Below are 13,449 nucleotides of genomic sequence, written 5' to 3'. Positions count from 1 at the left end.
GCACAGCGGGTGACTCTCGGCAACAGCGGAGCAACGGTTGAGCAACGGAGAGAGCGCTAGCAGCACGGCGGGTGATTCTCGGACACAGCGGAGCAACGGTCGAGCAGCGGCGGCGGCACAGCGGGTGACTCTCGGCAACAGCGGAGCAACGGTTGAGCAGCGGTGGGAGCGCTAGCAGCACGGCGGGTGATTCTCGGCAACAGCGGAGCAACGCTTGAGCAGCGGTGAGAGCGCTAGGAGCACGGCGGGTGATTCTCGGCAACAGCGGAGCAACGGTTGAGCAGCGGCGGCGGCGCTACGACGGATGATATGCGGCAGCGGGTGACTTCTAACAGCAACTGGCCCTCGGCAAGCGGTGGAGCGAAACGACCTAGCAAGACTAGCAAGACTCACTCCAGGCACTGCCATTCCCCTAGTCGCTCTCTACAAAAGTAGGGGCTGGAACGGGTCGGCAGTGTCGGAGGCTCAACCAGCCGGCGACCAATTAGGATGCCTAAAAGGCGTGCAATCCTGGTCTGCCGGCGGGTTGAGTCGTACTTGGTTTTGGCTTGGCCAGTCGGTGAAATATTAGTGCGTCCGCAGGCACACCAGGTGATTCGACCGACTGGTCACGCCGAGCTTGGCTTGGCTGGCCGACAAAACATTAGTTGTGCAAGCACACCACGGGCTCATCGACCAATCAAGTCAGCTACTCACCTAGCAAGACTGACCTGACTGCGCACTTGTTGAGCCTTTTATACCTGTTGCGCTGTATGCTTGTTGAGAATTCGTCGTGTGCCGTCCCGATTTATGCAGTGTGGTGAGCGAAGTGGTTGGTGAGTTATTCGGGCATGCTGCTGGTGTGCTGCTAGCAGTGCTTCACTTGGTGTAGTGTGTATGTACAATGGTGTGTCGCTGTATGTATGTCTGTATTTACATGTACGGTGGAGTATGTATGTACAATGTTGTATGTAGGTGCGGTGCAGTATGTATGTACAATATTGTATATATGTACGATGCTGTATGTTATTGTATCGTAGCGGATATGCTACGTTACAAGAGGAAGAAATGTGAACACTGATTTTTATTCGCGTTTGTCTTCGGCTTTGTTAAATGAAAAATACCGATGTAGGTGTAAATGAAGATGGTCAATTCAGTGTAGATGACATCGATAACGATACTGAATACGTGTCTGAAGGTGAAGCATCGGACGTTGAAGACGAAATGGTAATCGAATATTTGATAGTGATGAAGAAGTAGAGGAAGAATCGAGTGAAATGCATAACTTTCAACAAAAAAATGATTTTTTTTTACGGTAAAGACGGCACGAAATGGAGCAAAAATGAGCCAAATGTTAATGTTCGTTTACGGCAACACAATATTTTGCGTTTCCGACCTGGACCTAAGCAACAAAACTCTAACCCCATTGAGGTATTAAACAATTTTTTTTCACCAAATATTTCATTCGTTATCATTACCGAAACAAATCGATATGCAAGAGATGCCGAAAATGGAATGAGGAAAATCCGGGATCAAAACCACGAGGGTGGATTGATTTGACCAGCACTGAACTTGATGCACTTATTGGCATACTTTTGGCGTCTGGTGTTTCACACAATAATATGCAAGATTCATCAATTTTGTGGCGTTCCGATGCTTTACCTATTTTTCGCTCAGCAATGTCTTATCGACGATTCCTTGAATTGACACGATTTATCCGTTTCGATGATGGTCGTACGCGTGAATTTCGACAAAGCACCGATAAAGCGGCACCAATTCGAGATGTATGGAATTTTTTGAATGAAAATCTTTCAAAAAACTACGAACCCCATGAAAACATTACTGTTGACGAGCAACTCTTTCCATATCGTGGTAGAACAAAATTTACCCAATTTATACCATCAAAGCCAGCTAAATATGGCATAAAAGTTTGGTGGGCTTGCGATTCAAAAACAAAATATCCACTGCAAGGTAAATTGTACACGGGAAGAGGCGAAGGCGAAGAGCGCGAAGTGAAACAAGGTGAGAATGTTTTGCTACAATTTGCAAACCGATATAGTAATAGCGGTCGAACATTTATTGCCGACAATTTTTTCACCACATTGGAAGGAGCTATGAGACTCGCCGCCATCGGTATTGCATTCGTCTGCACCATTCGATCTAATAAAAAGTGCCTTCCTGCTGAAACTAAAAAAAAGCCTACTCGTCCTGTGCTTTCGTCTCTTTTTGGTTTTCATGAAAATTTGGTGTCGCTTTGTAGCTACGTGGCAAAAAGAACAAAGCTGTGAATTTACTTTCCACGGTCCATTATACAAAAAATTGTGAAGGCGAAGTAATGAAACCAAAAGCGATTTTGTTTTATAATTCAAATAAAGCTGGTGTCGATTGCATGGACCAGATGGTAATATTACATTTACATTGGACCAAAATGCGTGATTTGAAATCAGTCATTTGAAGGTGTTTACACTGCTTGATCCGCATTTGCTTTGACTTCTCATCAAATGAAAAGGGAAGACAAAAACAAAATGTATGTAAACAAACACTACATTTATTATATTGTTAACGCTTTTTGGACACAAAAAGGCAATTATTCTTTGATTAAACTAAAAATGTGTAAAGCTCTTGTATAAATTAACAATTTTTACACACAAATTTCAAAGATTTATTTATTTCGTTGTGTTTGTTTTGTGTTTGAAAAATTCCAAATGTCAAAGACAAACCAAAGCTTTTGTGGAACTTTTGTTTCTGAGTGCGTTCAATAAAATAGTACGGCAATTGGAACGCATTTGTTTCGTGATTTTGTGTAAATGCGTCGAAATGCGTCATTCTGGAAATGTGAATTTGTATGGAGAAATGCGTGATTTGGCCTCGCATTTGAGGTTTCTCGCCCAAATGACGCATTTGGGCTCAATGTAAATGTAATATAACTCATTACACGTCGAAACGGCCAACTAGACGATGGACTTTCGCTTTCTTTTGCAACATGCTAGATGTTATGGCATTGGCTGCTTATTGTATTTGCAAAGAAGTAGATGGTCTCACCAGAAATGACGCGCGACGCAAATTTTTTACTACGCTATCCACCACATTGGTTCTGGCAAACATCGAAAACCGAATGAACAATATTCACATCATTTCGCAGTTCAGCACTCGTTTGGCTTTTGAATCGTATTTTGGTAGATCAATCAATCTTCCAGGAAACACGTTGACAATTCATAAAGCTGGAGCTGATCCACTCGCTGGCAAGAGGGACTGCAGACTTTGTTTGCAAGGAGAAGATAAGCGGCGCCGAAAAACTTCCTTTTTTTGTTCAATGTGTTCAAATCCAGTGTGTCAACAGCATTCAAAAATCGCATATACATGCCTCAGCTGCGTGCCTAACAACCTATAAGAGAACTCGTTCGATATTTCATAATAAAACTCAATGCAATTCCATTTTGTTTGTTCAAATGACAATGATATTATTTGAAATACTATAGAAAAAGTTTTTTTCAAACCGAAATACGTTTTAGATTTGTTTTTTTTTCAGTAAGGTAAGAAATAAAAAATATATATCTGATTGATAAAATGCGAAAAAAACGAGTTTTATTTTCATAAAATGTATATAAATACATAGGGGTCCAGCCAGGCACCATGTGTCAGTTAAAAGGTACATGGAACATGTGTCAGACGGAGGGTTAATAAATAAGAGTCTGCAATCTGGAACAGTACCGAACGAATGGAAAACTTCGACATTAGTTCCAGTGAAAAAAGTAAAAAATGCGATAAAAGCTGAGGAGTTTAGGCCAATTAACACCCTTCCCAATATGGAAAAAATCTTAGAGGCGGTTGTAAAAAACCAATTGGTACACTAAAAGAGCAATCAGGGTTCCGGGCTAAGCATTCTTGTGAGACTGCACGGAAATTTGTACTGTCACAATGGAAGGAGCACCTTACCTCCAAGAGGAATGTCTTAGCGGTGTTTATTGACCTGAAAAGAGCCTTTGATACTATTGACAGGACTAGAATGTTGAAAAAACTTGAAGCTATTGGTATAGAAAGCATTGAGCTGGCCTGGTTCGAAGTTTTCTTTCAGATCGTAAGCAACAAACAGTGATTGAGTCAAAAATGTCAAAAACGGTTGCAGTAAATATCGGTCTGCCTCAAGGATCGGTTCTTGCTCCAATACTTTTTAACATTTACATTAATGACATAAATACGGTACTGAAATACTGTAAAATAAAACTATTCGCGGATCATACGCTTCTAACCATCAGTGACAGAAACTTATCTATATAAGATGCAGGAAGATCTTGACTCCATATATAAGTGGTTATGTTTAAACAAACTTGAAGTGAATGTGAAAAAGACACAGTTTATGGTCTTATCTAGGGTGGCTAATGCGAACTCCTTCAGCTATAGCTTAAAAATCCGAGATGAAAAGCTCGAGGAGGTAAAAATCTTTAAATACCTAGGTGTATACATACATTGATAATAAGTTAAAATTCGTTGATGCAGTTGTTGATTATGCAGTAAATTAAATTGCTAAAAAAATTAGTCTCATGAAAAGTGTTGGAGTATTTCTTTAATCTTTACTTTGTACATTCAAATGTTACTATAAGTGTTTCCATATGGCAACCCTACAGTAAACTTATTTTATCGTTTGCCTTATCGATACCTTTTTATGTTCACTTTTTGCTCTTCTCTGTCCGTCTAGAAATCTGTAATATATTCATACTTTTACCTCTTTTAATAAAGTGCCTTGCTTTGTATAAATATTAAAACAGAAAAGGTCGGACTTGTTTTTATTTAATCATCGACATCAAGGTTAGTTCTACAGGTTATTGGCCACTTCAACGCCTGAAAAGAATTTACATGAAGTAACATAAGGCAGCAAATTCGACCTTTTTTTCATCAAGCAAAATGGCGGAGTCTAAGTACACGATTGCGAAGCTGAATGGCGAGAACTACTTCAACTGGCGCTGTAAAATGCAAATGTTGCAGATCGAGAAAGGGGTATGGAGAGCCGTATCCGAGGAACCACCAAATCCTGCTACACTAAAGTGGACGGAAGATGACCAAAAGGCTCATGCTACGATTGCGTTAAATGTCGAGGACAGCCAAATACAACATATTCGAAACTGCAAGTCGGCGAAGTCAGCGTGGAACGCTTTCAAAGAATTTCACGAAAGATACCCACCAGGGAGTCGCGTAAGCATTTTGCGAACGATAATGCGGCAAAAACTCGAAGAAGGGTAATGTTGAAATACACGTGAATATGATGAACGACCTGCTTCAGAAGTTAATGGCTCTTGGTGGCGATATTAAACCAAAATTTTTCATTGTGCCACACTATTGGGGTCGTTGCCAGAAAGCTACGATAATCTTATAACTGAACTTGAGGCTCAAAATGAAGAGCTAACGTCGAGTTTGGTGTGCTCAAAAGTAATCGCAGAGTATAAACGCCGTTTAGAAAGAGAAAGGAATAACAAATCGGAAGTAGCGTTAAAAATTGACTCGTCCAGTAAGAAAAAGGTGTGCTTCTTTTGTAAGGAGGGCGGCCATTTCAAAAGCGCATGTGTCAAATACAAGAAATGGTTGGCACAGAAAGGAAACAAAGGAAAAGTTACGTAAAAAGCAAATAAGGCAGAAAATGGCAACGATGATCAGTTCTTATTCATCACATCAGTATACAGTGGCTGGATTGTGGATTCAGGGGCAACTTGCCACAATGCGGGGCATAAAGAGCAGTTTAGCAGTTTGAGTACGAATTACCGTGAACACGTTTTTGTAGCAAGTGGTGAACAGATGACAGCTACAGGTAAAGGTACAATTGACATCAACTTTATAAATAAATTTGGCAATAAAATATCAGTCCGCATTGATGAAGTATTGCATGTGGAATAAATGGAAATTTAATTTCTGTTAAACGACTGACAGAAAAAGGGTACACTGTAAATTTTTCGAGTAAATGCTGCGAAATAAATAAAGGTACACAAGTGGCTATTGCGTATGCTGATGGAAATCTATACAAGCTGCATACAATGAATCAGATCTGTATGGCAGAGAATTTTGATTATTTTTGCAGTGAGGGGTGTATTCACGAGTGGCACAAAAGGTTAGGGCATAGAGATATTGAGATGGTTAAAACGTTGTCAACCAGCGGTCTGGTTGAAGGAGTAAAATTGAAAAAATACAGCAGAGATTGCGACAACATCTTAAATTGTGAGGCGTGCTTGAAGGGAAAAATGGGTAGGACAAAATTACCTCGAAAATCCATTAACCGCGCAAAAACAGCACTTGACTTAGTGCATTCAGACGTTTGTGGACCAATGCAAACCACTACACCATCAGGCAAAAGATATGTACTCACGTTCATCGATGAGTCCCAGCAAAATGGAGTAGCAGAACGTAAAAACCGCACTCTTATAGAAATGGCCCGTTGCATGGTCATAGAGGCTAAACTTGAAAACAAGTTTTGGGGCGAAGCGGTAATGATGGCAAATTATATCCAAAATCGTCTTCCAGCAACAAGGGACACCATTCGAAAGTTGTTTGTTACAAAGCTGAATATTGGGCATTTACGTCGGTTTGGATCAAAATGCTATGTTTTTGTTCCGAATGAGCAGAGACGAAAACTTGATTCAAAAGCTGTCGAGTCGATTTTAGTTGGCCTTGATCATGCATACAGGTGCTACGTCCCAATGACTGGCAAGGTAATCATCAGTCGTAATGTAAGGTTTGTCCACAGGGATAGCGAGTGAAATATAAGCCAGTTGCAGGAGGAGAATACAGTAATAGTAGAACACAAGCAAGAAGATCAGCATTTACGTGAAGAAGAAAGGGTTGACGGTACAGACTCACTACAAAACAGCAGTGATGCAGAATCAGAAACTAACTCGAGTTTAAGCGGCGAGACGGAACTTCGTCGATCAACAAGAGCAAATAAGGGAATAAGCGCTAAAAAGTGGTCTGACGAAATGATTAATTATAAAGAAGCGAACTTAATCAATACTATAGAAGCAGAACCAAAAAGTTTAAAAGATGTGGTGGCTAGCAAACGTAAAGACGAATGGCTAGCAGCAATGAAAGAGGAAATGCGATCATTAAAAAATAATAACACTTGGGAACTGTGTGAACTACCACCCAACAGAAAAGCTATTGGTTGTAAATGGATTTTTAAAACTAAGACTGACAGCAATGGTGCGATTAAAAGCTATAAAGCTCGCTTAGTCGCACAAGGTTTTTCACAAAGGTTCGGAACCGATTACAATCTTATTTTTGCCCCTGTAGTCAAACAGACAACCTTTCGAATACTATCTATTGCAGCGAAAGGAAACTTTAAAGTCCAACATCTAGATGCAAAAGCGGCATTTCTGAACGGAGAGCTAAGTGAGATAATATATATGAAGCAGCCTCCAGGATTCGAAGTAGAAGAGAAAGAGCGTCACGTTTGCCGATTGAGGAGGAGTATTTACAGGCTGAAGCAATCGGCAAGAATCTGGAATCAAGCAGTACATCGAGTTCTAATTAACGCTGGTTACGTTCAAAGCAAAAACGATCCTTGTTTGTATACATATACGGCTGGAACCGAGTTTTGCTGCATTTTAATATATGTGGACGACTTAATCCTAGCTAGCGAGTCTAATGCGTTAATCAAAGCTTGTGAGAGAGTTTTAAGTTTAAAGTTTAAAATTCGAAATCTTGGAGATATACAAAATTACCTCGGACTAAGAATAATCAGAAAAGAAAATGGAAGTTATGCGTTTAGCCAGAAAACATACATCGAGAAGATAGCACGTGATTTCGACTTAGCCGATGCAAAGCCATCAGAAATACCGATGTCTGTGTCATACGGAAAGAACGATAATTCCGAATTGCTAATAAATAACGATAAATATAGACAATTGGTTGGCTGTCTACTTTACATAAGTGTCAACACCCGTCCTGACATATCAGCAAGTGTATCCATTCTGGCGCATAAAGTATCTGGTCCAAGCCAAGAGGACTGGAACGAGCTAAAGCGAGTATTGAAGTATTTGCGTGGTACTGCAAACTTATCTTTGCTGCTTGGAAATGGCAACACCTTAAGCTATCTCGTTGGATATTCTGATGCCAATTGGGGCGAGAACCGCGTGGATAGAAAATCAAACAGTGGGTATGTTTTTTATGTATCTAGGCAGTATGGTCAGTTGGAGTTGCAGGAAGCAAACCTGTGTAGCATTATCTTCAACCGAGGCGGAGTTCATTGCCCTGTCAGAGGCTTGCAAGGAGGCTCAGTGGATTCGTCGAATACTCGAAGACTTCAATCGTCCGGAAACTGCACCAACGACATTATTCGAAGATAATCAGAGCTGCTTAAAACTCATCGAAGAAAAAAATTTGTCGGTCTGATCGAAGCACATAGACGTCCGCTACTATTTTGTCAGAGACTACGTCCAAAAGAAAATAGTCTAATGCTTTTACTGTCCAACGGGGACTATGGTAGCGGATTTATTGACTAAGCCATTACAGGCAGCCCGCATCAAGCTACTTCTAGAGAAGTGTGGCCTAACATCATTTGAATGAGGAGGAGTGTTGGAGTATTTCTTTATCCTTTACTTTATACATTCAAATGTTACTATAAGTGTTTCCATATGGCAACCCTGCAGTAAACCTCTTTTATCGTTTGTCTTATCGATACCTTTTTATGCTGCTCACTTTTTGCTCTTCTCTGTCCATTTAAAATTTTCCGCCAATTAACACGCAATCTGTAATATATTCATACGTTTCCCATTTTTAAAAAAGTACCTTGCTTTGTATAGATATTAAAACCGAAAAGGTTGGACTTGTTTTTATTTAATCATCGACATCAAGGTTAAAAGAAGATATAAAACACTAGTGTATAGGTCTATAATAGAACCACACTTTATATATTGTCCAACGATCTTTTTCATGGCAAGCGACACACAACTCGCCAAGTTACAAAAAATACAAAACAGAGCAATGCGATTTATAGTGAATAAGCGTTGCGATGCACCCACACGAGAGATGCTCGCCGATATGAACTGGCTGAGTGTTAAGCAGCAAATTTTTTATCACGCCATGAAACTCGTATTCAATATAAAGAATGGTCGGTTGCCGGACTACATGAGGGACAATCTGAGATATATAAATGGAACTCATTCATACATACTCAGGGAAAATAATAGCTTTAGATTGCCGTTATATAGGACAGAAGTGGATAAAATGAACATATTCTACAAAGGATTAAAGTGTTTTAACGAACTACCGCCACAAACAAGAAATTGTGAAAGCATTGCCAGCTGCAAGAGAACATTACTTGATCACTGTCGAACACTACCTATCAGATAGAGGATCGGCATGGAAACAAATCCTTTCCATCCGGCCGGGTTGCTCTGGATCCAATCCACTCAGACAGCCTGCTGAATCTGCAAATCTTGACAGAGTCGAAACACCAATCCCCGAAACACCGTCCTCCTACCCTATCAAACAGTGTTGCTCTGGATCTAGTCCATTCAGACAGCGTGTATAACATCGGAAATCCTGATCAATGTGACAACATGAGAAGTGAGGGTGCAGATTGGAAACTAGTCCTTTCCAACTGCCCGAACAACTGAAGCTATAATATGAGAAGTAAAGGTGCAGATTGAAAACTAGTGCTTTCCAACTGCCCTAACAACTGAAGCAGCAATGTGAGAAGTAAAGGTGCAGATTGAAAACTAGTGCTTTCCAACTGCCCTAACAACTGAAGCAGCAATGTGAGAAGTAAAGGTGCAGATTGAAAACTAGTGCTTTCCAACTGCCCTAACAACTGAGGCAATAATATGAGAAGTGAAGGTGCAGATTGGAAACTGGTCCTTTCCAACTGCCCTAACAACTGAAGCAATAATATGAGAAGATAAGGTACAGATTGGAAACTAGTCCTAACAATACGGCCTGGAACTTGCCTGTTCGGACCACTTGTCTAGTTTGCCTGCTATGCCGTATGATTGGGAACTGCAATTGCGTTTTCTTGGAATTTCCGACCTTGTATTCGATTATTCAAATAAATTGAAGTGGAAGTAGTGATGGCACGATTAATCGAATAACCGATTATAATCGGTTATTTTCATTCGGTTAACGATTTAATTGTATCGAAATTTTCCTTTCGATTAATCCAGCGATTAACCGATTAATTTTTCAAAATAATCGAAAAGAAACCATCAAAATTTACTAATTCACTCAGACCATAATGTATGTCAAAATAAGTTGGGATGTTTGTTACATTCTCGTATTCTGCAAATTTTTTAAACGATTTTTTTGCCAAAAACCGCAACACAAGCTTAACCTAAGTAGCTACTAAAAAATCAGAACCCAGGTATGCACATATTTTCATTTTATTTTCCGAAACAGAGAAATACCAAAAATCAGCGGTAAGTACCAGATACTTTAGTCTTGGAATTTTGTATACTGAAAATCTTTCTAAGAATTCTGCATAATTAAAAAGCTAGAATTTTTTTGTTGATTTTTTTTTAATATTGCACAAAGAGGTATATATTTATATTTATACGTTTTTTTGCTAAAGAATAAGCTATATTTAAAAAAGTAACTAAAATTAAATAACAAAAGTAAGTCAGTTTTTATAACTTATAAATGGTTTTTATTAATTTTCGATTTTTATCGAGATGACCGATTAATCGGTTAATGTCTTACGATTAATTGCAATTAATAACCGAATGCCTTCGATGAATCAATGAATCAATTAACCGATTAATCGATTATTAATTTTTTTTTGCCATCACTAAGTGGAAGGTCGGAACTTTTTGGAGGGGGCAATTGCATATTTTTATTCATGCGGCCTAATATAGACATATGTAATATAATATATACAGTTTTTGTATACATAATTTTATATTTAATTGATAATTTTTGCAATAAGAACATCACAATTCATATACATATGTATGTGTTGTATTATTAAGTCGTAAGACTGTAACAAATAAATAAATAAAAAATAAAACCTGAGTCATTCCTGTACGTAGAAGCGGCTGTCTTGGGAATGCAAGCTCGGAGGTGACTCCGTCTGTTGCAGGAGTTGCACCTTACAGAGGTGGATTTATGGTGTAGTCATCTCTGGCACATGCTGCAGGTATAAATTTTTGGCCCAGGATTTGACCCGATCTGGCATCGGGCTGGCCCTAAGCAGAAGTATGACAAGCAGATGTAGCCCTTTGGACGTACAACTTTTGAGAGATTTCACCGACCTAAACTGGGTTAGATCGCCGAAACAACAGCCCTTGGTCGGGTAAAACCCGAGTTATTCTGGTACGTAGAACCGGCTGTCGTGGCTCTAATACTATCTGCTGTCACGAATCGTTGGTACGTTAAAATCCACTCTGACTTTTCGATAAGTCTACTTCTTCTAGTAAAGGACCGCTTAGAAATTACCATATAATTTTGCATAAAGAATTTCCCAATGTTGGTTACTCGTTTTCTTACTTTTATAAAATAACAGCTATTCCAGCTAGGGTTGCAGGTGAAGCCTACTTTTAGCATGTTCAACAGTGGTCCAGTGTCCCGTGATCGAGACTGTTAACCTGGCAATAGTATTTCTAGACCTCCTTAAGAGGGTTTCAGTTTCTGACGTCATAGAGCGGTTAGATCTTCCTTGCAGTTTTGCAGGTTCGTAGGTTGTTCCTTTGGTTTCTCTCCGAGTGAACAGTTTGTTATTATTGTTTCTCTTTATTGTATTGTATTTTTATGTGATATTTCGGTATTGTTTCTCGTTATTGTATGCGTTCCTTAACACGCAGCTTAACATAGAGTGCAGAAGTGCTGTATGCTTTTATTTTTCTTTCTTTTAAGCTGTCAATAGTTTTGAGCTTCCCGAAATGGATCTAATGTGCGAATCTAACAGTCTTTCCAGAGCCTTTAGTGGAAATATGTAAGAATTATAGGCCTGTAGTCTTATGCTTTTGCCCGATTTGGGAATGAAAACCACTTTGTTAAGTAAAGCGTTTGGAAATATGAAGGCTACTCTCCTGCCTTTATTGCATATACCAAAGCAAGTATTTAAGATAAAATGCCTATTTTGATTTGCTGTTTTATTAATGAACTGTCAGTCTTCTATACGCTATTGTGATACTGAGGTTGATACTGCTGTGAACACTTTTAATTGTCTTCTGGCTCGAGGCGAAGAGAATGTCCCTATTGCAATAAGCTACTACGGAGCGTACCGCAATAAAACTCTTCCAAGTTCTAAATTACTGAATTGTCAGAACTCCACACTCCTAACAACAACGGAATGCCTTCTGATATCGCATGAGTACCAGCTGCTCATCGAGGCCTCAATGCTCCCAGTTAGGCTGCCCAGTTTAATCCTCAGCAAGCAATGGGTGCATTCCAAAACGTCAAAATACAAAGCACCAGTCCCTGGTATCTAGGACGCACTAGAACAAAAAGTCTTAACTTTCACAACCTAGTGGAAAATTAACATCTAACCATGGTTGCGCACATTTGGATTTCCAATATACTGAGGTTTAGAAAATTTGGCATCGTAACTGGGAGCGTTGAGGCCTCGATGTACAGCTAGTACTCGTGCGTTATCAGAAGGCATTTCGTTGTTTTTCGGAGTATGGTGTTATGACAAGTAAGTAATTTAGAATTTGGGAGCGTTTTTTTGCGGTCCGCCATAGACAACTGCTGATCATTCAGCTTTTGGCAAGAGTACCTCAACTCCTATAGTTAGCGTGGTACGGTTGTTTTGATATGCTCTCCAATCGTCTTGCTGGCTTGCATACCTGTATGATTCGCTAGCTCCCCTCGCGGTTGCAAAGTATATGAAGCTTTCCTCTTAGTTCATCTAGTTCTGGGAGCTCGCCCAGGGAGATTCTCTGATGGGCTCTGAAGGAGTGGCTATTGTAGCGGAGAAGATTTGAGCATGACTGCAATTCCTTTGGTCCCCGGGTTCGAAGCCAGTATAATTTTATATTACTAGATATTGATTTGCTTAATCTTAGTTTGTCGGTCCAAACAGTAATCTCGATTAAGTGTTGTAAGGTAGCTCGTTTCTTATGGGATGGTGACAAGAAAGTGGCTCACTTCCATGCGATGATTTTGGCATTACCGGTGTATGGTGGTCCAACTGCTGTCCAATGTATAGACATTTGACATTCACCACTTCTTTATTTTCACCTACACAACTTGGTTGGGGATTTGCCGGAAGGAATGCGGTGTAACTTTTTACCTTTTACTAAACCTGATGCAAGAAAAAAAAATGGAAACGAATAGCACGTTTACCTTCTATGTTCCCGCCTCGAACACACTGTACACTTACGGCTTTTTACTGTCAGCCTTTTGCGAATGCGAATATTGTGCAAGAACACTGATAAAACGTATATCTCGCAAACAAAATGACAAATTGTAGCCAATTTTTTTGGAGATGCTATGTTCAAACTGTCGCCGTACGTCCCAATTCTTTTGTAATTTAAAGTCAAAGAGTAAGATCCT

At 39.7% G+C, this 13,449-nt stretch overlaps 1 protein-coding gene across 2 annotated transcripts in view; it reads left to right on the top strand.

Moving 5' to 3' along the window:
• The window catches only part of Gyf (GIGYF family protein Gyf), a 262,645-nt gene that overhangs the window by 77,434 nt on the left and 171,762 nt on the right, over positions 1–13,449 (top strand). The window lies entirely within an intron of this gene.

Source organism: Rhagoletis zephyria, unplaced genomic scaffold (assembly GCF_001687245.7).
Source record: "Rhagoletis zephyria isolate East Lansing unplaced genomic scaffold, Rhagoletis_zephyria_1.1 Rzeph_scaffold_00042, whole genome shotgun sequence".
NCBI lineage: Eukaryota > Metazoa > Arthropoda > Insecta > Diptera > Tephritidae > Rhagoletis > Rhagoletis zephyria.
The sequence above is the reverse complement of the archived record's forward strand: the minus strand, read 5'-3'. Positions and strand labels throughout refer to the sequence as shown.